We start from the raw sequence: 26,547 nt of genomic DNA, 5'->3' as shown, positions 1-26,547 counted from the left end.
CGTTTGTGAGTGTACACAGGTCTATAAGTCTATGAGGAGTTTGATATTTATAGAGAAAGTCGACCCCTAAAAATGAAGTTCTTCGACTGAAGACTTTGGTATTCTGAAGACTTTCTAAAGACTTTGAAAGTGAAGAAATTGGTGTGACCTTGAAGACTTGGTATTCATTCTAGGAACATGAAGCGTGAAGACTTTTGTTTTCGTAGTTTCATTTTCTCTTTCTTGAGTCATAGGAAACACCGTACTGTTAAAGGGGGTCGAGGAAATACTAAGGAAAAATTTCTATGTGATGCTCAACTCAAAATCCTACACCTACCAATCCCTTCGAGTGAAGCCATTGGAAATCTCATACAGTCCAGTCATATTCTTCAGTGATAGAGACGAAGTTCTTCTGGTCTCTGAGGAATTTGTTCTGACTGAGGAGTTAGGAATTCGCCAGTGCGGATTGCCTACATAGTGAGGAACATGATAGCCCCGAGGAATTTGATACTCAAATTTACGACCGTTGCTGTGCTATGCGCCAGCTGTCCCAAAATATCTACTCACCTAGCGGTCATATCATTGAAGGGCATTTATGTCTTATCATGTCGGGCTGCTCCCTAGGCTATAAATAGCCGCCCCCTACAACCACTAGCTGGTTGGCTGCTCCGATAGAAACTGACACTTGTCATTTGAGAGCAACCCATCCTCCAAGGACTTTGAGCGAAAATCATCAAGTGAGGAAAAACCCAAAACCCAAACACCTACAAACCCCAAGTGATTGAGCATCACTGAAGAGATTGATCCTGCGTGGATCCGACGCTTGTTACCTTTGAAGACTATGCTTCTTCCAGATGGTTAGGCGTCATGGTCTAGAGCATCCAAGAGGAATTGTGGATTGCCGAGTGACCAAGTTTGTGAAGGTTTGGAAGTTGCCTGAAGACTTACCACGAGTGATTGGGCGAGGTCTGTGTGACCTTAGCTCAAGGAGAATACGGTGAGGACTGGGTGTCCAGAGCTACGTGTTCAGGACTAGGTGTCCGGGACTGTGTGTCCTTGAGTTTAAATACTCAGCCGCTCCAACCAGACGTACAACTGAGACAGCAGTTGGAACTGGTCTACCAAATCATTGTCTTCACCAAGCTTACTGGTTCCATTTCCTCAACTCTTTCATTTCCTCATAACTGTGTTGTGTGCTTGTTCATATCTATGCTTCAAGACTTTGACTGAAGACTTTCTCAATTTCCTTAGTTCAATTTCTTCAGTCTGATTGTCTTCATCCTGTGCTTACGCTTCCTGTACTCTGTGCCTATCTTCATTTCATCATGATGACTATGCCTATATTCTGTTATGTTTACTTTTGAGTACTTATTCCGCTGCTAGTAGTTCTTCGCTAAGGAATTTCCTCACCAACAAATTCCTCAGTGAAGAATTTCATAAAAATCGCCTATTCACCCCCTCTAGTCGATATAACGCACTTTCAGTTAGCACCTTTAGGATCGACAAAACCTTTTGGTTGCATCATATACAACTCTTCTTTAAGAAATCCATTAAGGAATGCAGTTTTGACATCCATTTGCCTGATTTCATAAAATGTGGCAATTGCTAACATGATTCAGGCAGACTTAAGCTGTAGCGATCCGACCTCAGCCGGTCAAATCTCTGTGCATAAGTGTCATCCCTGGATCGGTAATGCTGACACACACAGTACTCAAGGATTTATAATAGATTTCAATCACACACTTATTACATCGAATTTCTCAAAAGAGAACTTATTACAATAATATGGCTGAAGGCCATTGTCGGTGTCAAAGCCGGCGGATCTCGGGTAGGGGGTCCCGAACTGTGCGTCTAGGCGGATGGTAACAGGAGGCAAGGGACACGATGTTTTTACCCAGGTTCAGGCCCTCTCGATGGAGGTAAAACCCTACTCCTGCTTGATTAATATTGATGATATGGGTAGTACAAGAGTAGATCTACCACGAGATCAGAGAGGCTAAACCCTAGAAGCTAGCCTATGGTATGATTATTGTTATTGTGTCCTACGGACTAAACCCTCCGGTTTATATAGACACCAGAGGGGGCTAGGGTTACATAGAGTCGGTTACAAGGAAGGAGATCTACATATCCATATTGCCAAGCTTGCCTTCCATGCCAAGGAGAGTCCCATCCGGACACGGGACGAAGTCTTCAACCTTATATCTCCATAGTCCAACAGTCCGGCCAAAGGTTATAGTCTGGCTGTCCGGATACCCCCTAATCCAGGACTCCCTCAGTAGTCCCCGAACCAGGCTTCAATGATGATGAGTCCAACGCGCAATTGTCTTCGGCATTGCAAGGCGGGTTCTTCTCCAAATCCCGAATACCTGTTAAATAGTGTCCGGCTTCTCGTAAATGCTGCGCTCCTTGGCTTCTACACCCAATAATGGCCGCCTTCCACGTGTCAAGTGAATGTGAAGAGCCAGGGTGTTTTTACATTTATCCCCTAGCTATGCAAATGAGCTGTCTATTAAAGAGACGGGGATTCAGATCCAAACCACACCATCCTCCCTTAGCGAGCATTCATCGGAGCGCACCCGAAAGAAATCTATTCCATCATGGCCGATCGACGCAGCTCCTCCTCTCATTCCCCCAGCCCCAAGCCTGGAAATTGGGAGAGGTGTTTCGTCCCGCACAGCCAACTGGTGAAGCTTCAGACCCAGGGATTTCTCCCCCCAGCGTATATGGTCCCAGTTCGAGCCGGGCTCGCCACCTACAATGGCGGAGAGCAAGCGGAGAGCTTTCCCAATCCCTCTAAGGGAGAGCGGGTATGCCTCGTCCCCTATTTGATAAGAGGACTCAGATTTCCAATTCATCCATTTCTCTGGGGGCTCCTGGAGTTCTACGGCCTCCAGTTGCACAGCCTTACCCCTGCATCCATACTACATATCGCGGGCTACGTAGCCCTTTGCGAGCTGTTTTTGGGTTGCGAGGCTCATTTCGCACTGTGGAAGAAGTTGTTCTGCCTTGTGCCCCATTCTCAGAGGGGGTCAATATATCAAGTGGGCGGAGCCGAAGTATGGCGCATTGCTGGGACCGGATATCTATCCGGAACCCCGAAGAAGGCGTCCAAAGACTGGCCTTCAGAGTGGTTTTATATAGAAGACGTCCCCCTTCCGGATCCTATTCGGACCGGCCTTCCCGAGTTTGATAAATGCTCCTTTGAAGAAACGCCTGAGCTGGCGCCCACGGAGCCCCCAGGAAGAAGATGACGAAGACGTCCTTTACCTGATGAGCCGGATAAAGTTGTTGGCTCAATCCGGACTGACCATGATTGAAGTCATGGCAATGTTCATTATGCGGGGGGGGGGGGGTGTAGCCGCTTCAATATAGAGGCCACCCCATGTGGGATTTCAACGGGGAGGATGATGGCACCCGCTGCGGCCGCAAGGGGCTGGACTCGACCGCTGCCCTAGCAAAAATCTTGTCCGATTTGTACAAGGGGGAAGAGGAGGAATTCCTCCGCGTCAATCCACAGGGCAGATTTTCTATGTATAATCCTCCGAGCTGGGTAAGTCAACTCCTTTCATGTCCATCCGTTCCCATATTCCCATAGTTAAGTATTTTACCTTGCGATTTCAACGTAGGAGCTGCGTAAGGCTGTAAGGGAGATCAACAACCCGCCTCCACAACCAGAGGATCCGGAGCGATCCCTTGAATCGGCCTCCCAAGAGGATCCAAACATATTTGTGGAACTAATTGATAGGGTGTTTTACCAATTAAGCAGCGACGAGGCCTTGGTGGCCATTACAGCCGATTACCCCGGGCTGCTCCCAGCTTCACAGGTAACTGAGACCCAAGTCCCAACATTTTGAAAAGGATTCATCCTTGTGCACTTTGCTTACTGTATACCAATGGTGTTTACAGGGGAGGCCCTCGGGACGTCATGCCGAGCCCGCGACGACTAGCCAGCAAGGGGCCGCGAGGCCGGGCAGGCCGAAAAGAAATGCAGTCCGGACTGAGACACCGACATAGCGGTATGGCGCGCCACCTCACTCCATGGTATCATTTTTAAAGGCATATTAATGCTCGTGCTTTCTTAGGAAGAAGAACACTCGCCAGACTATATCTGGAGAGGTCGCCAATCATGCCTCCACCAGTCAGGCTCCAAGGCCGGACCCAGAAGTGGGAGAGAATACAAGGCGCACGCCGGATGCTCCTCCGACAGAGGATGTGGACAGAATGTCTGCCACAAATTCCGAGGTGGAGAGCGCCATGAACCACGGGCGTCGCCGATCCATTCTCCGTGACGCTTGTTTCTCCCAAGAGGCATTTGACGCCTTCAACTCGGGAGACGCATACCTCCGTGCTGCTCAGAATGGTCTAGCCAGAGCCACGGACCAATATGTAAAGGATATACGGGTGGGAGAATTTGATGATTATATATAGTAGTAGCCCCTGAGACTTGAAACAGTTAGAATAACTGATTTAAGGATCATTTGTTATGCAGGTTCTTATAGAAAAGAATACCCAATTTTCCCATGAGCTTGAAGAGTGTAAGGCCCAACTTCAGGCCGCACTGGCCGCCGAAGAGAAGTCCAAGAAGACCCCCTCTAGTAGCACATATTTAAAATGATAGATACCGTATAGAGTGCGACATATGTGCACATCTAACAACAAATATTGCAGATGACGCTGGAGGAAATCCGTATGAGCAACATCTCTTACGCCGGCTAAAGGCCGGTGAGAGTGTGTTTACGAGGGTTAGGCAGGAGAAAAATAATCTCCAGGATGCCAACACCCAGCTGGGCGTGGAACTGAAGGACGTTCGTGCCCAACTGTCAAACTCCGTGAAGGAGAATCAACGGCTTCGACGCGGCATTTTCAGTAAGTGCTTGAACGAACTTGTTAAAAAGAGTTCGGCGAAGAAGCCTGCTAACAGAGTTATGTCTGTAGGTATGCTGACGGGTCGTCCCGCGGATGAGATGCCCGAGTCTGCGGGTGATCTTCTACCAGAGCTGTCGCAACTGCACGAACGGCTTCGGCAGGTGATGTGAGGTGTTGCCCAGGCCTTATGGCCATCTGACTCCCTGCCTGAAGGTCTTGGAGAGCTTGTGGAGAAGCATAAGGGAGCGCGGCGGCACTTCCGATTATGGAAGATATCGGCCTGCCGTCAAGGTGCCAGGGAAGCCTAGGCCATGGTGAAGACACGATATACCAAGGCTGACCCAAATCACATGGCCGAGGTCGGACCTGTGGGGCCCGATGGGAAAGACATCCCCGTGAGCTTAGTGTACGGGCAAGTAGAATTGGCCGCAAAGTATTCCCTCCTGGTGCGAATCATCTCCCATTGCTCATCTCGGTGGCCACATATCTATTAGATGGTGTCCTTAAGATCCTTGTGGTATATCTCGCTGATGCGTCCCATGGAGATGTGGGCTGCCATGCTCTTTCCTAGACTCCAGGTTGGTGCATCAAAGGAAAACACTATGGGCTCTGTAACCGGCGTGAATGTCCTTCCTGGAACATGAACTCGAGTCATCCAACGCTCCTCTTCAGGTAGAGTGGCGGTGTAGGTCCCGGTGAAGCTTGGTATTCCGATGCTCAAGTACCTAGTGACTTCCTTCAAGTGTCGTCCAAACGGGGTGTCATCATCCGGTTGAGCAAACTTGTTCCTTGGGTCCGCCATCTATAGAGTAGAAAATGGAGAAGAGTCAGAAATGAGTAGAGAAGAGGGTCCTATGGCTTATCTTAGTGGCCACGTCCTACAGTCAGCATGTGCTCTGATACCATCTTGTAGCGATCCGACCACAGACGGTCAAATCTCTGTGCATAAGTGTCATCCCTGGATTAGTAATGCTGACACACACAATACTCGAGGATTTATAACAGAGTTCAATCACACAATTATTACATAGAATGTCTCAAAAGAGAACTTATTACAATAATATGGTTGAAGGCTGTCACAGCCCTAGAATTTGCTTGTAGCTAATTACCTGAGTGAGCATCATGCATCATGTCTAAATTCTGAAAGTTGAATTGAGGTTAGTTGAAACCCTCATAAATCACTTCAAAAATAATCAACATTAAAATCTTTTCAAAGAAGTCCAAGAAAATGTTCCTCTTAGTCTCTGAAAATATTGGCAAGAGGTAAAACTTAAAACAATATTTTTGGAATCTCAGAGATATTTATTTTGGGCCTTTGAATTAAATCAATAACTATTTGCATTGGATATATATTTATTAATTAATTAATATATGTCCAATAATTCTGATCTTTGGTGAAGGGCTTTGGAATAATCCAACTAGTCCCTACAAAAATTATCAGAAAAATTCAAGGAATCCATCTGTGCCATTTTCATGCATGTTAGAACAACTTATGGCTGCTGATTAGGCCAATTCATATAAATGGAATTTAAACTCTCACATATGGAGTTTGAATTTGAACCTAGGGTTCAAACCAACTCCATTTAACAAGTTGCTAGTTGCATTAGCTCAAACCATAGCATATTGACATGTCATGATCATGCATCATATTGTGCATTGCGTTGATTGTGTTTCTTTATCCTGTTGCCGGTATTTGTTCCCTCTCGATAGACCTGGTTTCGACGATGGGTTCAATGACACCGATGAAGAGCTATAATATCTTCAGAAGTGCCAGGCAAGCAAAACCCCCTTGTTCATTCCGATACAATCCCACTCTCTCGCTCCTGCTCTCTTTTACTGCATTAGGACAACAATGATTCATCTGTTACTTGCTGCGGTAGCTGAACCCCTTTATCCTTTGCATGACCTGTCATTGCCACAGTAAATAGATGAAACCCACTAGCATGAGTAGGAGTTGTTTGAGCCCTGATGTGCCTACTCATTCATGCTTGTTTGTCATGCCTGCTACTGCTCAGAGTTGAGTCAGGTCTGATTCCTCGGGGGTGAATTGGAACAGTGACGAACATGTCCTACTGTGTGTGAGCTAAGTGTGTGAACACGTTTAGGTAAAGGTAGCGGTGAGAGGCCATGTAGGAGTACATGGTGGGTTGTCTCATTGAAACCGTCCTCAGGAACTGAGTTCTGTGTCTGTGATCCATGAACAACTACTACCACTCATTGGGATCCTTAATTGACCCTCTCGGCTTCTTAATCACCCTAGTACTCTGTCCAGGAGTTGCAACTAGTTTCTGGTGTTTGTAGGTTATGTGTTGGCGGCCGTGCGTAGCGCTGACCCTAGGGGTGGGCTATGATGTGGTAGATACACCGTGGCCGGGCATGTCGGGCGCCCGTTTGGTGTCTCGGAACCCTGTACACATTGTTCGGGGCCGTATGTGGAAACCTCAGCCTGACTCCCTGCGGATGGAACCTGGATAGGCGATAAACCTAGACTAGAGACTTGAGTGTTTAGGTAGGCCGTGGCCGACACCCTCGTTGGGCTTCCGCTTGAAGGTTGCCGAGTACATGTCGTGTAAACGACGGTAAGTGGTGGGAGTGTGTGTGAAGAAGTACACCCCTGCAGGGTTATCATTATCTATTCGAATAGCCGGATTCCTCGGATATGGAAACTTGGACCCCTTGCATAGTTCATAGATAACTTGAAGTGGATACTCTAAAACTCGCAAGATAAGTGTGAGTGCTATGGATGGCCTTCTCGTAGGGAGACGGGAGCGAATCCATAGTGGAGTATTGATATGGTGAATATGTGGACTCGTGTGCGCCACCTCAAAAGAGTTACTTGCTGTCATAGTTCAGGATAGCCACCGAGTCAAAGCTGGCTTGCTGCAGTCAAACTCCACCACCCCCTTTTACTGATACTGATTCATATGTAGCTAGTTCTGATGTAAGTATTGCTGGGTACATTTGTACTCACGTTTGCCTATTTTATGTTTTGCAGAGAGACGTCAGTCTCGCTAGTTGTTCCGCGTGGACTTTGATGTTTAGCTTGATACCTCAACTAAGATCTTGTGCCCTCGGCAGGATCTGGTAGATAGTCAGGCTTCTCAGCCTTCTTCATTTGTAGTTGTCTGTACTCAGACAAGTTAAGCTTCCGCATGTGCTTGTTGCTTGTATGCTCTGTATGTTGGGTCATAAGACCCATGTTTGTAATATCTCGCTCCTCGGAGCCTAATGAATAAATACTTTGAGTCGTAGAGTTATGTTGTGATGCCATGTTGTATTTACACATATCGAGCATATTGTGTGTATGATTGAAATGCTTGGTATGTGTGGGATCCGACAATCTAGTTGTTTATCCTTGGCAGCCTCTCTTATGGGGAAATGTAGTCTAGTGCTTCCTTGATCCATAGTAGTCCGCTACAGCCCGGTTCGCCGGAGTCCTGCTAGCCCAGCACTACCGCTCAGGACACTTGACTGGCCGGCATGTGTTTCACTTCGTTCCTGTGTCTGTCCCTTCGGGGAAATGTCACGCGGTGACATCCGGAGTCCTGCCTAGCCTGCTACAGCCCGGGTTACCGGAGTCCTGTTAGCCCAGTGCTACAGCTCGGATTCACACGCTGTTGACCGACATGCTCGAAGTTGATTCATGTATGCCTGTCCCCATGGGTTAGTGCCGCTTTGGGTTCACGACTAGCCATGTCGGCCCGGGTTCTTTGTCATATGGATGCTAGCGACACTATCATATACGTGAGCCAAAAGGCGCAAACGGTCCCGGGCCAGGTAAGGTGGCACCCGTGGGAATACCGTGCGTGAGGCCGCAAAGTGATATGATGTGTTACATGCTAGATTGGTGTGACTTAGGATCGGGGTCCTGACAGCGTTGTGCGTGTGTGAAGAAGTACACCCATGCAGGGTTATCATTATCTATTCGAATAGCCGGATTCCTCGGATATGGAAACTTGGAACCCTTGCATAGTTCATAGATAACTTGAAGTGGATACTCTAAAACTCGCAAGATAAGTGTGAGTGCTATGGATGGCCTTCTCGTAGGGAGACGGGAGCGAATCCATAGTGGAGTATTGATATGGTGAATATGTGGACTCGTGTGCGCCACCTCAAAAGAGTTACTTGCTGTCATAGTTCAGGATAGCCACCGAGTCAAAGCTGGCTTGCTGCAGTCAAACTCCACCACCCCCTTTTACTGATACTGATGCATATGTAGCTAGTTCTGATGTAAGTATTGCTGGGTACATTTGTACTCACGTTTGCCTATTTTATGTTTTGCAGAGAGACGTCAGTCTCGCTAGTAGTTCCGCTAGACTTCGACGTTTAGCTTGATACCTCAGCTATGATCTTGTGCCCTCGGCAGGATCTGGTAGATAGTCAGGCTTCTCAGCCTTCTTCATTTGTAGTTGTCTGTACTCAGACAAGTTAAGCTTCTGCATGTGCTTGTTGCTTGTATGCTCTGTATGTTGGGTCATAAGACCCATGTTTGTAATATCTCGCTCCTCGGAGCCTAATGAATAAATACTTTGAGTCGTAGAGTTATGTTGTGATGCCATGTTGTATTTACACATATCGAGCATATTGTGTGTATGATTGAAATGCTTGGTATGTGTGGGATCCGACAATCTAGTTGTTTATCCTTGGCAGCCTCTCTTATGGGGAAATGTAGTCTAGTGCTTCCTTGAGCCATAGTAGTCCGCTACAGCCCGGTCACCAGAGTCCTGCTAGCCCAGCACTACTGCTCAGGACACTTGACTGGCCGGCATGTGTTTCACTTTGTTGCTGTGTCTGTCCCTTCGGGGAAATGTCACGCGGTGACATCCGGAGTCCTGCCTAGCCTGCTACAGCCCGGGTTACCGGAGTCCTGTTAGCCCAGTGCTACAGCCCGGATTCACACGCTGTTGACCGACATGCTCGAAGTTGATTCATGTATGTCTGTCCCCATGGGTTAGTGCCGCTTTGGGTTCACGACTAGCCATGTCGGCCCGGGTTCTTTGTCATATGGATGCTAGCGACACTATCATATACGTGAGCCAAAAGGCACAAACGGTCCCGGGCCAGGTAAGGTGGCACCCGTGGGAATACCGTGCGTGAGGCCGCAAAGTGATATGATGTGTTACATGCTAGATCGGTGTGACTTAGGATCGGGGTCCCAACAGCGTTGGTATCAGAGCCTGACTTCCTGTAGGTTTACCAAGCCAAACCGGTCGAAGTTGTGTCTAGAAATGCTTTAGTTATGTAGGGGAATTGATTATGGAAGGGAACGTAAGGCTCTTTTTACTCCTTTACCTTATGCCCTCTGATCTGAGTCATTCTCTTCTCATTCTACGCGGGTTAAGAAACTAGGCCTTCTCATCTATCTATTAGGATGACGTGTTACTAATCCGTAGACTTATAGGATTGTTGGATTCAAGTCTCAGTTCAGTTCCTTTTACCTCCGTATGCTCACAGATGGCCTCAGAACCTTGATATTGTAATGTTGAGTGGTCATGCCACTATTTTGCAGGATGTCTCAAATTTTTTGAGCATTTACAGCCGTTATGCTGTCCGAGTCATCCCAGGTTTCTAAGTAGTCTGATGCATTTGCAAACCCCTTCCTCATGTTCCTGATGTCCATTTGGGCCAGATTAATCACACTAATCGGTGAGTTGAGGTACTTTGTTGCCTCGACATATATGTTGGAGCTATTACTATGACCCTAGGTGTTTTAGGGAGTCACCTAGTGATCTAGCCATGTTTTGTATCCCCAGTGTGTGATTCTGGCCATTATTCTCAAAAGCATCCCGTGATGCCATGTAGTGGTAGGTATTCTATTCATGGGTTCTTGAACCCGAGATTCACCCTACTTACCTCATGTTGATAGTGTTTGATAGTTCCTTTAGGATATTAGTAACTTTGCGATAGCCCTCGGGGTCCGTGGTATTTCTTCCTTCCAAATACCATGAACCATTAAGGCAGAAGTTCTTTGAACCAAAATATCACAATCAGAGTACTCTTGAGGAGTTCTCCATTCATAATTGTGATTCTGTCAGTTCTACCTTTCTGCATGGGTTATCCGGAAGAAACCTGTTGAACTTGATTCGACATACTAATCTATGCATCCACAACTCAGAAAGTTATATGTTCCTTTGAGTTGTCCCTCTTTAGTTGTGCATTCGTGTTATCGATGCTTATTTTTCTCGTGGTCCGTCGAGCCGTTCTATTTCAGAATGACTAGGAGAAACAAACTCCAGTACCTCATCCATATCTAGGATTGGATCAAAGCAGTTGTATTCCGTAGATCAAAATGCCAATCCTGCTTTTGATTATGTTCTACCCTGAAGTATTGCCCTCTTTATGTCAGGAATATCATAGGAATTGCACAACCTCCTATGAACTCTTGATACAGTGATAATTCTCGCCATCATCGTTCATTCCTCGGTCCCGTGCTGTCGCAACCGGAATGCCGACAAGTGAATCGTGATGTGTGAAATCAATACTCCGAGCAACTCATTTCTTGGTAGTAAATGGACAATATTCTCATTTTAGCGTGTTGGTTATTGAACTACCATTCTAAGATTGATCATGCTACCTAGTCCATATTTCCGGGTGCACTCATCGACCAAGGAGTTAGGACTGTGACAATCCCTTGCTCCTTGATCATATCGTCTTGCCTGAAAAGCAAGATTGTTCTCGAGCTTAATAACATATCGGTGGTTCATGATTTTCCGAATATCTTCTCAGAAGTATTACCCGATTGTCACCTGACCGCTATGTTGAGTTCGTGATCATGTTGGTTTTCCTCCAAACCACCCATTCTCCAAGAATCTATGTTGGATACCCTGAGCTAGTTGGTTAAGCTAAACAACAACTTGGAGAGTTGGAAGATGAAAACTTGTCCGACTTAGTTCATCACTAAGGGATATCCTTGTGTGTGTGTGTGTGTTGAAGAAAGATGATATCTTCATCGACTGATCCCCGTGATCAGCTGTTGAATCTATTATCTTGTCCAAACCTTGATTTGAGTGTGGGCTATCATCAAATCAAATCAGAACCAATGATGTTCGTAATGTTGTCTTACTTGCGGTTGTCCCTCGAGCATACACCATTATATCTTTGGTCTGACCAATACTATCACATTGTTCACATAGTGGTGGAAGTCCAGTGATATGGAAATCCCGATGAGTTGCTGTTGAGCCCATCAGCGGCATTTTGTCTCCTCCATGATTGTGTTGAACATCCAGCTAGTGTTGGAAACTTGTGTAAGCATTTTCTTCACGCCCCGTTCATGAAGTATATGTTTGGATGAAAAAGTGACTTCCTTTGATTCACGTGCATTTGATGTAAGTTGCCGCCGTGAATTCAGAAAGTTTGTTTTGCTTCCTCTGGAATCATCCCAAGTCAGTCATGCACGTGTGAAGTACTCTATGATCTGATAGACTGATCGTCTTCATTCCATACGTATCCATAGCACACCAAGCCACTGATTGACTTGTTTAGGGAGAAGAAGTTCTCCATAAGAGCTAATCATATGACTTATGCAAGGACTTCGATATCCTTGATGATGGTTCCCAACCAGGACTCGGTAGTGTTTCATTGTAAGACCACCATGTGGTCATGCTTGTCTGGGACAGCGTGTTCACATGTGTTTAGCAGAACCAACTCATGTTTTGGAGCTTACTACCATAGTCCATTTCCTGAGAATCTCGCAATGTCATCTCGTCGATTTGTGTTGTAAACTTTCATTTATTTCTAAACTCGATGAGTCTGTAATATCCTGACACCAACCAGATCTGAATCTCAGGCAGTTGTGATGGTTGGGACGTTTTCCCAAGAGCTATAATATTGGTCTCTCTGTAACCCGGTAAAGTGGATGTCGTGGCCAACACACCCAGCCGAAAGACCTATTATTGTAGTATCTTGATTGAGTAAGTTGGCCACCTTCCCATGAGGATTTCGTAGGATTTACCTCCGTAGTTAATCCTTACGGATTCTTGTGCTCTTGAAGTCCGATCTTTTACTTGATGTTCTATATATCAAACCATATCTATGAATGGGATACACTAGCACATCAAGGAGAACATTAGAAGCGGAGTGCTATATGTCTCTCGGTCGATAATCCAGATTTTGTTTCCTTGGCCTCGCTAAGGTGAAATCTGAGAAAGTGTTATCTTCCTTTGCATCTGCATCACCCATCACCATTCACCATGGTGGTATGTTGTGTTGGCAAGATCCTTGACACGGATATTGGTAAAACCTTGATGAATATGGAGATGCTCAAGTTCTTGAGAGCACGCGCAAGCACCAGGTTTTACCGTTGGCGTTAACTGGGATTTGCTTCCAGTTTCCTCGGTTATGTTATAACCTCTTCAAACAGTGGACTCACTCTCAACTGTTGAGTTCTTCCCCAGTTACTAGAATCACTCCCAACATTTGCATTTTGTTCCCAGCTTGCACCTCAGTAGTTGTTGTTCATGATCATCTTCAAAAGTGGACTTACCATGGGTCTCATCCATTTCTGATGATAAGCAAAAATCATCCTTTGCGTTGTCTTCAACAAGGTAGTCCTCATCATCCATTCTAGTCCGAGTATGTCATTCTTTTGAACTCCTTCAAAAGATCGATTGTGATTGCCTTAGGCTGGTATAAAGAGTTTCAATGATCTATGGGTCAAAAGTAATTCTTTTTTTCACTTAAGGGAATAGCTCTACGAGTCACCTTCACTAAGGTGCCTCGTTATGGTATTATGGGCAACATAACTTCTCGCTACTTTGAAACCCCCTCACCATCTATTTAGGCGTGGAATTGTTGCCCACCAAATCAAACCCTGTCATTGTTCTTCCATCCCTCTCGATGTGTTTTGTGTCTCAACTCGAGATGTTTCAACATCTCATTCCGCGAGTTGATATTGTTTAGCTCGATCTTCGAGAAGATCAATCCTAGTTGAGTTTCTTTCCGTCGTCATCGCGTGGATGAAGATCTCAAAAGCGAGGATGTCAAGATCGACATGATGCAATGAATCAACATCTTTGAGAAGGGCAATCGGATCATGAAGATTCTTTATTGGTGTTCCCTCTGTCTTCTTACCTCACGTCTTGAATCTCGGGACGAGATTCTTGTTTAGTGGGGGTGAGTTGTCACAGCCCTAGAATTTGCTTGTAGCTAATTACCTGAGTGAGCATCATGCATCATGTCTAAATTCTGAAAGTTGAATTGAGGTTAGTTGAAACCCTCATAAATCACTTCAAAAATAATCAACATTAAAATCTTTTCAAAGAAGTCCAAGAAAATGTTCCTCTTAGTCTCTGAAAATATTGGCAAGAGGTAAAACTTAAAACAATATTTTTGGAATCTCAGAGATATTTATTTTGGGCCTTTGAATTAAATCAATAACTATTTGCATTGGATATATATTTATTAATTAATTAATATATGTCCAATAATTCTGATCTTTGGTGAAGGGCTTTGGAATAATCCAACTAGTCCCTACAAAAATTATCAGAAAAATTCAAGGAATCCATCTGTGCCATTTTCATGCATGTTAGAACAACTTATGGCTGCTGATTAGGCCAATTCATATAAATGGAATTTAAACTCTCACATATGGAGTTTGAATTTGAACCTAGGGTTCAAACCAAATCCATTTAACATGTTGCTAGTTGCATTAGCTCAAACCATAGCATATTGACATGTCATGATCATGCATCATATTGTGCATTGCCTTGATTGTGTTTCTTTCTCTTGTTGCCGGTATTTGTTCCCTCTCGATAGACGTGGTTTCGACGATGGGTTCGATGACACCGATGAAGAGCTAGAATATCTTCAGAAGTGCCAGGCAAGCAAAACCCCCTTGTTCATTCCGATACAATCCCACTCTCTCGCTCCTGCTCTCTTTTACTGCATTAGGACAACAACGATTCATCTGTTACTTGCTGCGGTAGCTGAACCCCTTTATCCTTTGCATGACCTGTCATTGCCACAGTAAATAGATGAAACTCACTAGCATGAGTAGGAGTTGTTTGAGCCCTGATGTGTCTACTCATTCATGCTTGTTTGTCATGCCTGCTACTGCTTAGAGTTGAGTCCGGTCTGATTCATCAGGGGTGAATTGGAACAGTGACGAACATGTCCTACTGTGTGTGAGCTAAGTGTGTGAACACGTTTTGGTAAAGGTAGCGGTGAGAGGCCATGTAGGAGTACATGGTGGGTTGTCTCATTGAAACCGTCGTCAGGAACTGAGTTCTGTGTCTGTGATCCATGAACAACTACTACCACTCATTGGGATCCTTAATTGACCCTCTCGGCTTCTTAATCACCCTAGTACTCTGTCCAGGAGTTGCAACTAGTTTCTGGTGTTTGTAGGTTATGTGTTGGAGGCCGTGCATAGCGCTGACCCTAGGGGTGGGCTATGATGCGGTAGATACACCGTGGCCGGGCATGCCGGGTGCCCGTTTGGTGTCTCGGAACCCTGTACACATCGTTCGGGGCCATATGTGGAAACCTCGGCTGGACTCCCTGCGGATGGAACCTGGATAGGCGATAAACCTGGACTAGAGACTTGAGTGTTTAGGTAGGCCGTGGCCGACACCCTCGTTGGGCTTCCGCTTGAAGGTTGCCGAGTACATGTTGTGTAAACGATGGTAAGTGGTGGGAGCGTGTGTGAAGAAGTACACCCCTGCAGGGTTATCATTATCTATTCGAATAGCCGGATTCCTTGGATATGGAAACTTGGACCCCTTGCATAGTTCATAGATAACTTGAAGTGGATACTCTAAAACTCGCAAGATAAGTGTGAGTGCTATGGATGGCCTTCTCGTAGGGAGACGGGAGCGAATCCATAGTGGAGTATTGATATGGTGAATATGTGGACTCGTGTGCGCCACCTCAAAAGAGTTACTTGCTGTCATAGTTCAGGATAGCCACCGAGTCAAAGCTGGCTTGCTGCAGTCAAACTCCACCACCCCCTTTTACTGATACTGATGCATATGTAGCTAGTTCTGATGTAAGTCTTGCTGGGTACATTTGTACTCACGTTTGCCTATTTTATGTTTTGCAGAGAGACGTCAGTCTCGCTAGTAGTTCCCCGTGGACTTCGATGTTTAGCTTGATACCTCAGCTACGATCTTGTGCCCTCGGCAGGATCTGGTAGATAGTCAGGCTTCTCAGCCTTCTTCATTTGTAGTTGTCTGTACTCAGACAAGTTAAGCTTCCGCATGTGCTTGTTGCTTGTATGCTCTGTATGTTGGGTCATAAGACCCATGTTTGTAATATCTCGCTCCTCGGAGCCTAATGAATAAATACTTTGAGTCGTAGAGTTATGTTGTGATGCCATGTTGTATTTACACATATCGAGCATATTGTGTGTATGATTGAAATGCTTGGTATGTGTGGGATACGACAATCTAGTTGTTTATCCTTGGCAGCCTCTCTTATGGGGAAATGTAGTCTAGTGCTTCCTTGAGCCATAGTAGTCCGCTACAGCCCGGTTCGTCGGAGTCCTGCTAGCCCAGCACTACTGCTCAGGACACTTGACTGGCCGGCATGTGTTTCACTTCGTTCCTGTGTCTGTCCCTTCGGGGAAATGTCACGCAGTGACATCCGGAGTCCTGCCTAGCCTACTACAGCCCGGGTTACCGGAGTCCTGTTAGCCCAGTGCTACAGCCCGGATTCACACGCTGTTGACCGACATGCTCGAAGTTGATTCATGTATGCCTGTCCCCATGGGTTAGTGCCGCTTTGGGTTCACGACTAGCCATGTCGGCCGGGTTCTTTGTCATATGGATGCTAGCGACACTATCATATACGTGAGCTAAAAGGCGCAAACGGTCCTGGGCCAGGTAAGGTGGCACCCGTGGGAATACCATGCGTGAGGCCGCAAAGTGATATGATGTGTTACATGCTAGATCGGTGTGACTTAGGATCGGGGTCCTGACAAAGGCCATCTAAAAAGATAACAGCGGAAGCTTCGAAAGGTAAATGAGTCCATCAACTCCAATGGCATGGCTGAGTGCATGACAACGACCTAACGCACCTTACTCTTCATCTGAAAACTCTGCAACATAATACGTTGCATCCTGTGTAGGTCAGCACATGGAATATGTTGTCAAGATAACACTATAAAGCAATGGACAAGTAACAACGATAACTATATGCATATATGGCTGGTGGAGGCTCTTTGGTTATCATTTGCAGAAAGCTAGTTTTTCCCTACAACAAAGGAATACATTTATTTAACTACAAAGTTTGTTGAAAACATTGAGAATGCTAACCCCATCTCTATCCCAAATTAATAATCAATAACCCCACAAATTAATTAAGTAAAGTGATGAGATCAACATAGTAATTCAAGCACCAGATACTCAAGATGTCCATAACCGGGGACACGACTAACCATGATTAGTTTGTACACCCCGCAAAGGTTTTTGCACTTTTCCCCACAAGACTCGATCTCCTTTGTTGGATTTCTCGCACTGCATGATGTTTGAGAAACGGATGACCGAGACACAGTCTTTCCGAAGAGGTCCCCTTAACCGATAGATAGGCCGGTACACCTACAATCCCCTACATCTGCTAGCCCATCATGGAAAGGTTTCCCACAACTTACTCAACTATGCCAGAGCCCATAATGGCATCTGGCTGCACATGGAAGTTTCCAGCATGAATAACATAATGATCCCTTTGAGCCTAAGTGGCAAACCATAGGAAAAATCACACGGATACCCCGGGATTCTTCTTGGACAACACTGGATTGCCCAGGTGCCCACAAACCAATCCACCTAGATGTGTGTTAAAGTAGCCACCTTAAGTTAAACCTTAGTTAACAACAATCTCTCACATCTGTCATGACTTCTCTCAAAACCAAACCACGTCTACGAACATAGCATAGTAGTATAAGCATAACATAGCAACTCCCAAGGTTTGAACAAAGGACAATAGGTTCTACCTCATCAACTACTTCCCAATACCCACATGTTAATCAGATCCTACTCATGCAATGTTTGAGGATGGAAACTAATGCATAAAAACTGGGTAATAAAGGGGTATGATCAAAGTGTTACTTGCCTTGCTGACGATCTGAAAACCCTAGTGACTCGTAGTAGCACGCTTCGCACTTCGAAAACTCTATCGTGAAAAAGCAATAGCATACATAAGCACTCAAGCATAAGATGCAAGGGTAAAACTTAGGATAAAAGATCCAAACTGAAAGTTCAACTAAAGAGCTTCTATTTGCAAAAAGAATCAATCAAATTGGAGCTACAAAACTCAAACAACAATCAAAATAAGTTCGAAATCAAATCTGCTTGAAACCAAATTTTAATATGTCCAAAATCATGTTCAAGTTGGTTATCTGGAAATACGGGAACAAGATGAAGATTTTGGCGTTGGTTTCACTGGATTTGGACAAACGAGTAAAAAGTAGCAAGGGTTTGAAGTTTAGGGACTAATCTGTGATAAAAGTATTCGCGGATTGGTCCCTAGCCAAAAGATAAAAGAAAAAGAAAAAACCTAATGAACGAACGTCCGCTAATAGATCTAAACGAACGAATTCGTTCGTTAACAGAAACTAATCGATGAACGTTCGTTAATTAACAAACTAAAGAAATAAAACCGTTCTAACGGAATAAACCGAATAATTGGAAATAACCGGGTTAGGTCTATGCGGTTTTTACCGGTTTTCGTAAAAACAACCGGCGACGAGATTCGGTGGACGGCGGCGTCGGGCAAGGTGGCGGCGGCGGGGCACGGCGCGGGGCGCCGGCACGCGGCGGCTGGCAGCGACGGCGGTGGCTTGCGGTGGAGGAGGCGGCGGCGGGGCACGGGCTTACAAAGGCCAAGGGGGCGAGGCGACTTGGGGAGGGGGTCATCGGGAGGAGGAGTCCTCCCCAAACTCGGCTGCGGCGGCGTGTGCTAGCCGGACTCCTGCCCGAGTCGGTCGGGGCGAGGCGGTGGGCTGCGGCCTGGATCGGCTGAGCCTTCGGCCTAGTCGGGCGAAGAAGTTTTTTTTCAATAAAATTTCACTCAAAAAAAATCCTAATAAAATATAAATAAATTCTAAAAATACCAGAAATAATTTTCACCGTTCAAACCTAATATTTAGGACAAGGTGAACATTTTTCTGGCCTAACAAAATGCAATTTCCAAAAATGCATATTTTTCTCTAATTCAAATAAAACAGCAAAATAAAATACAACTAAAATAATAATTTGATTTTAAAATTCTTTCTCCAATATTCCTCTCTTATTGAAGAAGTCATTTTATCTTCTCTCATTTATTTTTGTTATTGGAAATAATTGGAGAGAAAAATATTAAAATCAAATTGATCCATCTTTTTCAAATTTGAAAAATTCAAATATGAAAATTTGTGAAACCTCCAACTCTCTCCTTGGGTCCTTGAGTTGCTTAAGATTTCTAGGATCACAATCGAAATGCAAATAAAATATGGTATGCATATGATAACCTATGTATAACATCCAAATTGAAAATTTGGGATGTTACATAAGCATCGCTACAAGTGAGAAAATCTCATCATAGTCAACACCTTCAACTTGCCGAAAACCTTTTGCGACAAGTCGAGCTTTGTAGATAGTAACTGAGGGAGTCTTGGATTAGGGGGTCTCCGGACAGCTGGACTATATCGTTTGGCCGGACTGTTGGACCATGAAGACACAAGATTGAAGACTTCGTCCCGTGTCCGGATGGGACTCTACTTGGCGTGGAAGGCAAGCTAGGAAATATGGATATGTATATCTCCTCCTTTGTAACCGACCTTGTGTAACCCTAGCCCCCTCCGGTGTCTATATAAACCGGAGGGTTTTAGTCCGTAGGACAACATACAATCATACCATAGGCTAGCTTCTAGGGTTTAGCCTCTCTGATGTCGTGGTAGATCAACTCTTGTACTACTCATATTATCAAGAATAATCAAGCAGGACGTAGGGTTTTACCTCCATCAAGCGGGCCCGAACCTGGGTAAAACATTGTGTCCCCTGCCTCCTGTTACCATCCGCCTTAGATGCATAGTTCGGGACCCCCTACCCGAGATCTGCCGATTTTGACACCGACATTGGTGCTTTCATTAAGAGTTCCACTGTGCCGTCACTAGAAGGAACGATGTCTCGTCTCGTCTTTAAAGACGGTACTACTGTTGGGGGAGCTTTGGCTGTCGGCCAAACTCTCCGGCTAGGCGGTTTCATCATGACCGCCTGTTCGGCCGCCGCGCCGACGATGACTTCTCGGGTCATCGAAAACAGCCTCCACGTCAAATCGGCACTCGCCGAACTGATGGATCCAATGGAGCTTGCTTCCTTAAACGAGCTCTTGGATCGCATCGCCGCCTTGGGAGTCGCTACAGACTATGATCGGATTGGGCTTAAACCCGATCAAAGGGAGATTAACTCTCCATCGATCACCCATCATACTGCAGTGGTGGAGGAACAATGCAGCGACCTTTCCTCTACCTTGAGGACCAACTATGTCCGGATTCCCGAGCTCTCCGAGCCGGATGCCCGTTCGCAGGAGGACAACATCCAATCCCTGAACTTAGAGTCAGGCAGCGGGCCAGGATTATCGGGTAACACCCCAGAACCGGAACTTCCAAAATTGGAAACTCCTCGGCCCCTGGATCCCAGATCGGGTAAGGGTTCGGATTCAATTCCACCCACCCACCCAAACATAAGCGATCTTTCCCACATCAGGCAAGAGCCCCAGGAAACAGTACATCACTATTGGGCCAGATTCCCCCTTGCGATGAACAAGGTTAAGGACTGCTGCGAGGAAGACGCAATCCTATTTTTCTGCAATAATTGCATGGACAAGGGAATCCTTAACGCCATAAATCGCCGTGAGATAACACGCTTCGCTGACTTGGCGTCCATAGTACGAAAGTACCGCGCGATGGAAAGTGCCTCGAAAACCGAAACAAACTTTTGGGATAATCCGGCCCTGAATACAAACCCAGTCCGAAATAAAAGGGTGCATTATCACAATACACCCGGGTCAACTACCAAAAAGCAAAAACCCTCTACAGGGCATGGAACGGTACTGGAGGGATGGCTCAACGGACCCTACAAAATTCATAGTACAGAAGGCGCCACACCAACACATAGCCTTAGAGCATGTTGGATACTCCGGCAGGTAGCCAAAAGCGGCGAGGATCTTCTCATCCCAGAGGCCACAGAGCACCATCCCAGGGATAACAATATGGTATTATCAGTCTTTGAGACCTTGGCATCAAATAATAGGCGAAATAGAACGCTCCGCAGCCTTGCCGAAATCTACCATGTGGCAACAATAAATCCATGGAGTGACACGGCTATTACCTTCAATGGCAGTGATGAACCTAAGTTCCGAACAGCCCGAGCACCAGCTGCATTGGTCCTCAGTCCAATTGTGGACGGCTTTCGACTCACCAAGGTGCTCATGGATGGCGGCAGCGGATTAAACCTCATCTATGAGGAAACCCTTCAAAAAATTGAAATAGACTGGAACCGCATCGAGCGAAGCAGCACAACCTTTAGAGGAATAATCCCCAGTCGAGAAGCACGCTGTACAGGCAAAATCACACTAGATGTGGTGTTCGGCACGCCGGAGAATTACAGGTCCGAAGAGATTACGTTCCAAGTGGCCCCGTTCAATAGTGGATACCACGCCCTTCTAGGGCGGGAGGCGTTCACAATCTTCCAAGGAGGCCATATTCTCAGCGGCGATTGAGCCGAGTATCGACCTTACCCTTCACGGGAGCCATGACGCCGAACTACCGGATTCTTCCCCGGCCACGGACTCCGAACCACCTGCGCCCGTGCCTATCAGATCCAACTAGGCGCCGATCATGGAGTTCACCTTTGCGGATATCTTTCAGCACTCGCCCTTCGGCGACATACTGAACTCATTAAGGTCTCTCTCTCTATCAGGAGAGCCCTGACCGAACCATGTCCGGCAGAATTGGGATGCGGATGACGAAGAAATTCGCCGCCCACCCACCACCCACTTAGTAGCCACTCTCGACGATTTGACCGACATGCTCGACTTTGACTCTGAAGGCATCGATGGTATGGACAACGATGCAGGAGACGAACAGGAACCACTGCCCACAGGGCATTGGACGCCCACTTCATCATATGATGTATACATGGTGGACACACCCAAAGAAAACGACGACGAAGAACGGAAGGACGCAGCAAAGGGTTGTTCCCTCGAAAAGCAGTCAAAGCGGCGGCATAAGCGCCGCTCCAAATCCCGCCTCAGCAGAAGCAGCGATCATATAAACCCATCGATAGAGCAAGGCGAGCCAGCGGACGACAAACACGACATTGAACCATCGTGCGACCACGGCAACACGGAGAATCAAACCGAACAACCCGACTCCGTCGAAGATAACAGTCTGGATAACATCACACCGGATAGGCACCCGGAGCAACAGAATACCCATAAAAGGCTTGTTGCCATTGCGAGGAGTCTGAAAAAGCAGAAGCAAAGGCTCAGGGCTGCACAAGACACACTCAGAATCAAATGGAGTGAAGTACTCGACACTGAAGCGAAGTATAGCAATAATCGCCACACCAAGAGCTACCCGAAGCGAAAGTTGCTACCTGAATTCGACGAGGAGGCCTAAGATCCCCCACAATCAAAAAACAAAACGGCCATCCGGTCGAATAGACGACCTTGTGGCCAACATAGAGCGGCAAACGACGCCGCACATAAGCCAGTATGCGATCCGCGTGAGGGCTCGCATCAAAAGGATGGCACAACCAGTTCAATCTATGGGCCACGCAAGCGTGCTCCAGCATGCAATGCAACGTAACAAACATCCCAACACCACGATACACCCAAATACAGGGGTGCCGCACACCCCCTATGTTTCACCGATGAGGTGCTGGACCACGAATTTCCAGAGGGATTCAAACCCGTAAACATAGAGGCGTACGACGGAACGACAGACCCTGGGGTCTGGATTGAGGACTACATCCTCCATATTCATATGGCTCGAGGAGACGATCTCCACGCCATCAAGTACTTACCCCTCAAGCTCAAAGGGCCAGCTCGACACTGGCTTAAAAGCCTCCTCGAAAACTCCATTGGAAGCTGGGAAGAGCTCGAAGACGCTTTTCGGAAAATTTTCAAGGGACCTATGTCCGACCACCGGATGCACACGATTTGAGTCATATAACTCAACAGCCCGGAGAGTCAGCCCGGAGAGTCAGCCCGAAAGCTTTGGAAGACCGTGCGGCTGCCTTGGCAGCCGCACACTAAACGGCCTCACCAACTAAAGTATCTGATAGGTTGTTAAGACCACAAAAGCGGTTGGACGAGTCCGGCGCAACTATATGTAATTAATACAGGTTTTATGGCTATACCCCTATTACAATACAAGGGGCTCAACGCGCGCAAACAAGTGACTATTAGGCTCAACCTTACTCATTTCAAACTGTACATGGTTTATTTAGTATAACCTACCTTTTGCACGACAACTTTTCAATTAAGTTCCTTCCTTTTTCAGATGACCATCGTGCTACACCCGTCCAGAATACGGCACAACGGAGACACAGGCGCAGACGTGCAGCAGGGATCCGTTCCAAGGATTCTTTTTAGATTAAGACCCTGCGTAAACCTTTTTTACTGTCTCTTGTTGATACACATCCCTCGGATTCTCAGTACAATTGAGAAGGATGTTGACGTATTGGCATGTGGCCACATCAGAATATTGCACGTACCTGGACACCAGGGGCTTATTACAAAGGGCACTGTTTAGGCCCGGTTTACATCATAAAGACCGAATACCTTAGGGAGTGTTCGGCGTCGCGAGTTTGGCCTTATATTCATCAGCTCCGAATCATGTCTTTGGTCAAATGTTGGGTTTGCCCGGCTCCTGTGTTTTGTTGCTTTACGTTCCGCTCTATCGGCTAAAGCGGCACCAGGAGAACTACTGCGATTGTGCCCTAGTTCATCCGGACGAGCACCTCAGTAGAGAAAGCCGAAAACTGACTGTCATGATATAGCGTGAGACTGGTCAACCACTCGATGACCTAGAGGAATCTTCAGGATTCCTCAGCCTTAACGAAGGGCCGTTTCCCGGCCAGGCATGTACGCGCCCCGAATCCGGATGAGCGCAGAGCCACCAGGGGCTATATAGTAGCCCCACTGTCAAACTCCTCTGGCTAAGTGAAAGTGTTAAAGCATTATAGTCCGGTTGCCTAGTTCGCTGTGCTATCACCTCCTTAATGGACCAGGACGTTGGATCAAGTGTGAACATGCGTCTTCTGCGAACACCCCCACATTATATGCGTGGTGGCTGAAGCCGACGATGGCCATCTTTCATGTTATATACATATATACATAAACGGCCGCACAAGAGGCATCATAGCACTTTCAGGCAGAAGTATAAATACAGCCTTGATAACTTCAATAAAACATTGTTTGTACAATGGGACTACATGTCACTGGAAAATAATATTCTTCGAGCACTGAGCCTCTATCGAACGAGCGCCTTCAAGGACTTCTTCAAAGTAGTGCTCGGCAGCCACTCGGCCTATGGCCGAACCCTGTGCCGCAACAATGGTGGCCTCCATCTCCGCCCAGTATGTTTTGACACGGGCAAGGGCCATCCGCGCACCTTCTATGCACGCTAATCTCTTTACAACATCGATGCGTGGCACAGCTTCAAGGAATTGTTGCACTAAGCTAAAGTAGCCACTCGGCCTTGGCCCTCCCGGCCACAGGTGATCCACAATGGACCTCATGGCAAGTCCAGAAAACCTATGGAGCTCGGCCCAACCGGTCAACCGCTCATTCAGCAGTAGCGGACGGACTGGAGCGTGAAACTGTGACCAGAACAGCTTTTCCACTTCGGGACCTTTCTGATCCTTGAAGTACTCGGCTGCATCAGCAGCACTTGCAGCCAAATCCATGTACGCGTCCGCAGAACTCCATAGCCGGTCCAGAGGAGCATACTTCGGATCTCCGAACTTAGTCCGCAACAAGAAGGGCTTCCCAGACACGATATCTGTAGCTTGATTCAGCTGCTCCTTCGTCGCTCTAATTTTGGAGCGGGCTTCCTTGGCATCCACCTGGGCCTTCTCCAGGTCCATCACCTTCTCCCGGTTTTCCTCTTCAAGAAGCCGGTAGCGGTCAGCAGCATCTTTTAACTCCACGGCCATCTTGGCAATTTTTTCTTTGATCTCGCAATGTGCGGCCTGTTCGGCCCTTAACTCTTTGGCCGCCTGTAAAGCAGCCACATTGTTACTCCTTGCTTGCTCCTTGGCTCGGGCAAGCTCCGCCCGAAGGGTCTCCACGGTGGCCGCTCCATCTGCAGTCACAACATATTAAAGATACTGGCATCATGCTGCTCTTATTATGTGACGATCACCAGAAAAATCACTCACCATGTGCCTCGTCAAGCCGCTTGTTGACAAGCACGATGTCGGCATCTGCCGCATCCAGTTGCCGCTTTAGTTTGGCAAACCCATCAGTCCGGCTAGCCACCGGAGCTTCAACCACCTGCACATAAAGGCGGTCTGGTTATTACCTGGGACTATGATCCTCTGTTTGCCGCCGTTCTCGACGACAACCAGAGTCTCAGGGGCTACTATCTGCATGGGCATACCTAACGTATGTGGTACTATTAAAGGCATACATTATTTTACATACCTCGAAGCCTTTCAGCAGACTCATAAAAGCTTCGTGCAAACCGCTTTCGGCGGATGAAATCCTTTCAATTACCGTACCCATTAGCGTACGATGCGCTTCCGAGATGACAAATTTCCCTAGATGATCCTTCAGCGCGTCCGACCGCACACAATACGGACCCTTGCTGTCGCTCTCCTCAGGAACCGGATACTGGGGATGCCGGGCAGCCAAAGGGTTATCCTCTGGCGATATTGGATCCGGAGATACCCTTCGCGACGACACTTCAATGTCGCCCGCTTCTTCAGCTGGGGAGTCCGGGGGAGGCGTTTCGCTCTCCATCATCTCCGGAAGAAGATCCCCCGAAGATGAACTCTGTCGAGAAGGGCTGCGATCCGGACTACAATTTACAAGCATCGGTTATTGTCTTCGGAAGTAAGGCAGGATATCTTCACTATTGAGTACTTTTTGATTACTTACAGCTCGGTAGAGGGCTGGTCCCCACGCGGACATTGTGTGGCAAGAATACCCTCCAAGGCAGGACCCTCTGGCGGAGATTTCTTCTCCCGTTTGGAAACCTTAGTTTCCGGATCTTCAGAGGTAGTCCTCTTCCTTCCTCGGGGAGAGAGAATGCCAGATTCTTCCCCTTGGTTATCCTCCCTCGCGGAGGCGCTCATTCCCTCGATTGGAACAAGTTGCGATGGAGGCCCGCTTTCGCCCTCTTTATTCCCCTCTTCATCTTCCTTTGAGGGCACTAGACAAGGTGCTGGCTCGAGCATCTTTTCCAGCACCGGGTTGTCTAAGCCTTCAGGAAGGGGGGCCGAACACCGGATCATCTTCGCCTTTGTTATCCAGTCCTGGTCAAAGAGCGATTCTTCAGAAGATGTCATGATAAATAAAAGGACAGTGTGTTCGGCCATGGGATTACTTACTTGGGCAGCGGGGCGGTTGCAGCTCAGGCCCACATCCTCAGAAGTGTCCGGACACTCTATTTGGGGTCCGAAGAACGATTTGTACATATCCTCGTGCGTCATGCCGAGGAAATTCTGAATAGTGCGCAGTCCTTCCGGGTTGAATTCCCACATGCGGAGGGGCCGGCGT

The sequence above is a fragment of the Triticum urartu genome, chromosome 2A (assembly GCF_056163025.1).
Source record: "Triticum urartu cultivar PI428250 chromosome 2A, HENAU_Tu73, whole genome shotgun sequence".
Lineage (NCBI taxonomy): Eukaryota > Viridiplantae > Streptophyta > Magnoliopsida > Poales > Poaceae > Triticum > Triticum urartu.
Note: the sequence above shows the minus strand (reverse complement) of the source record.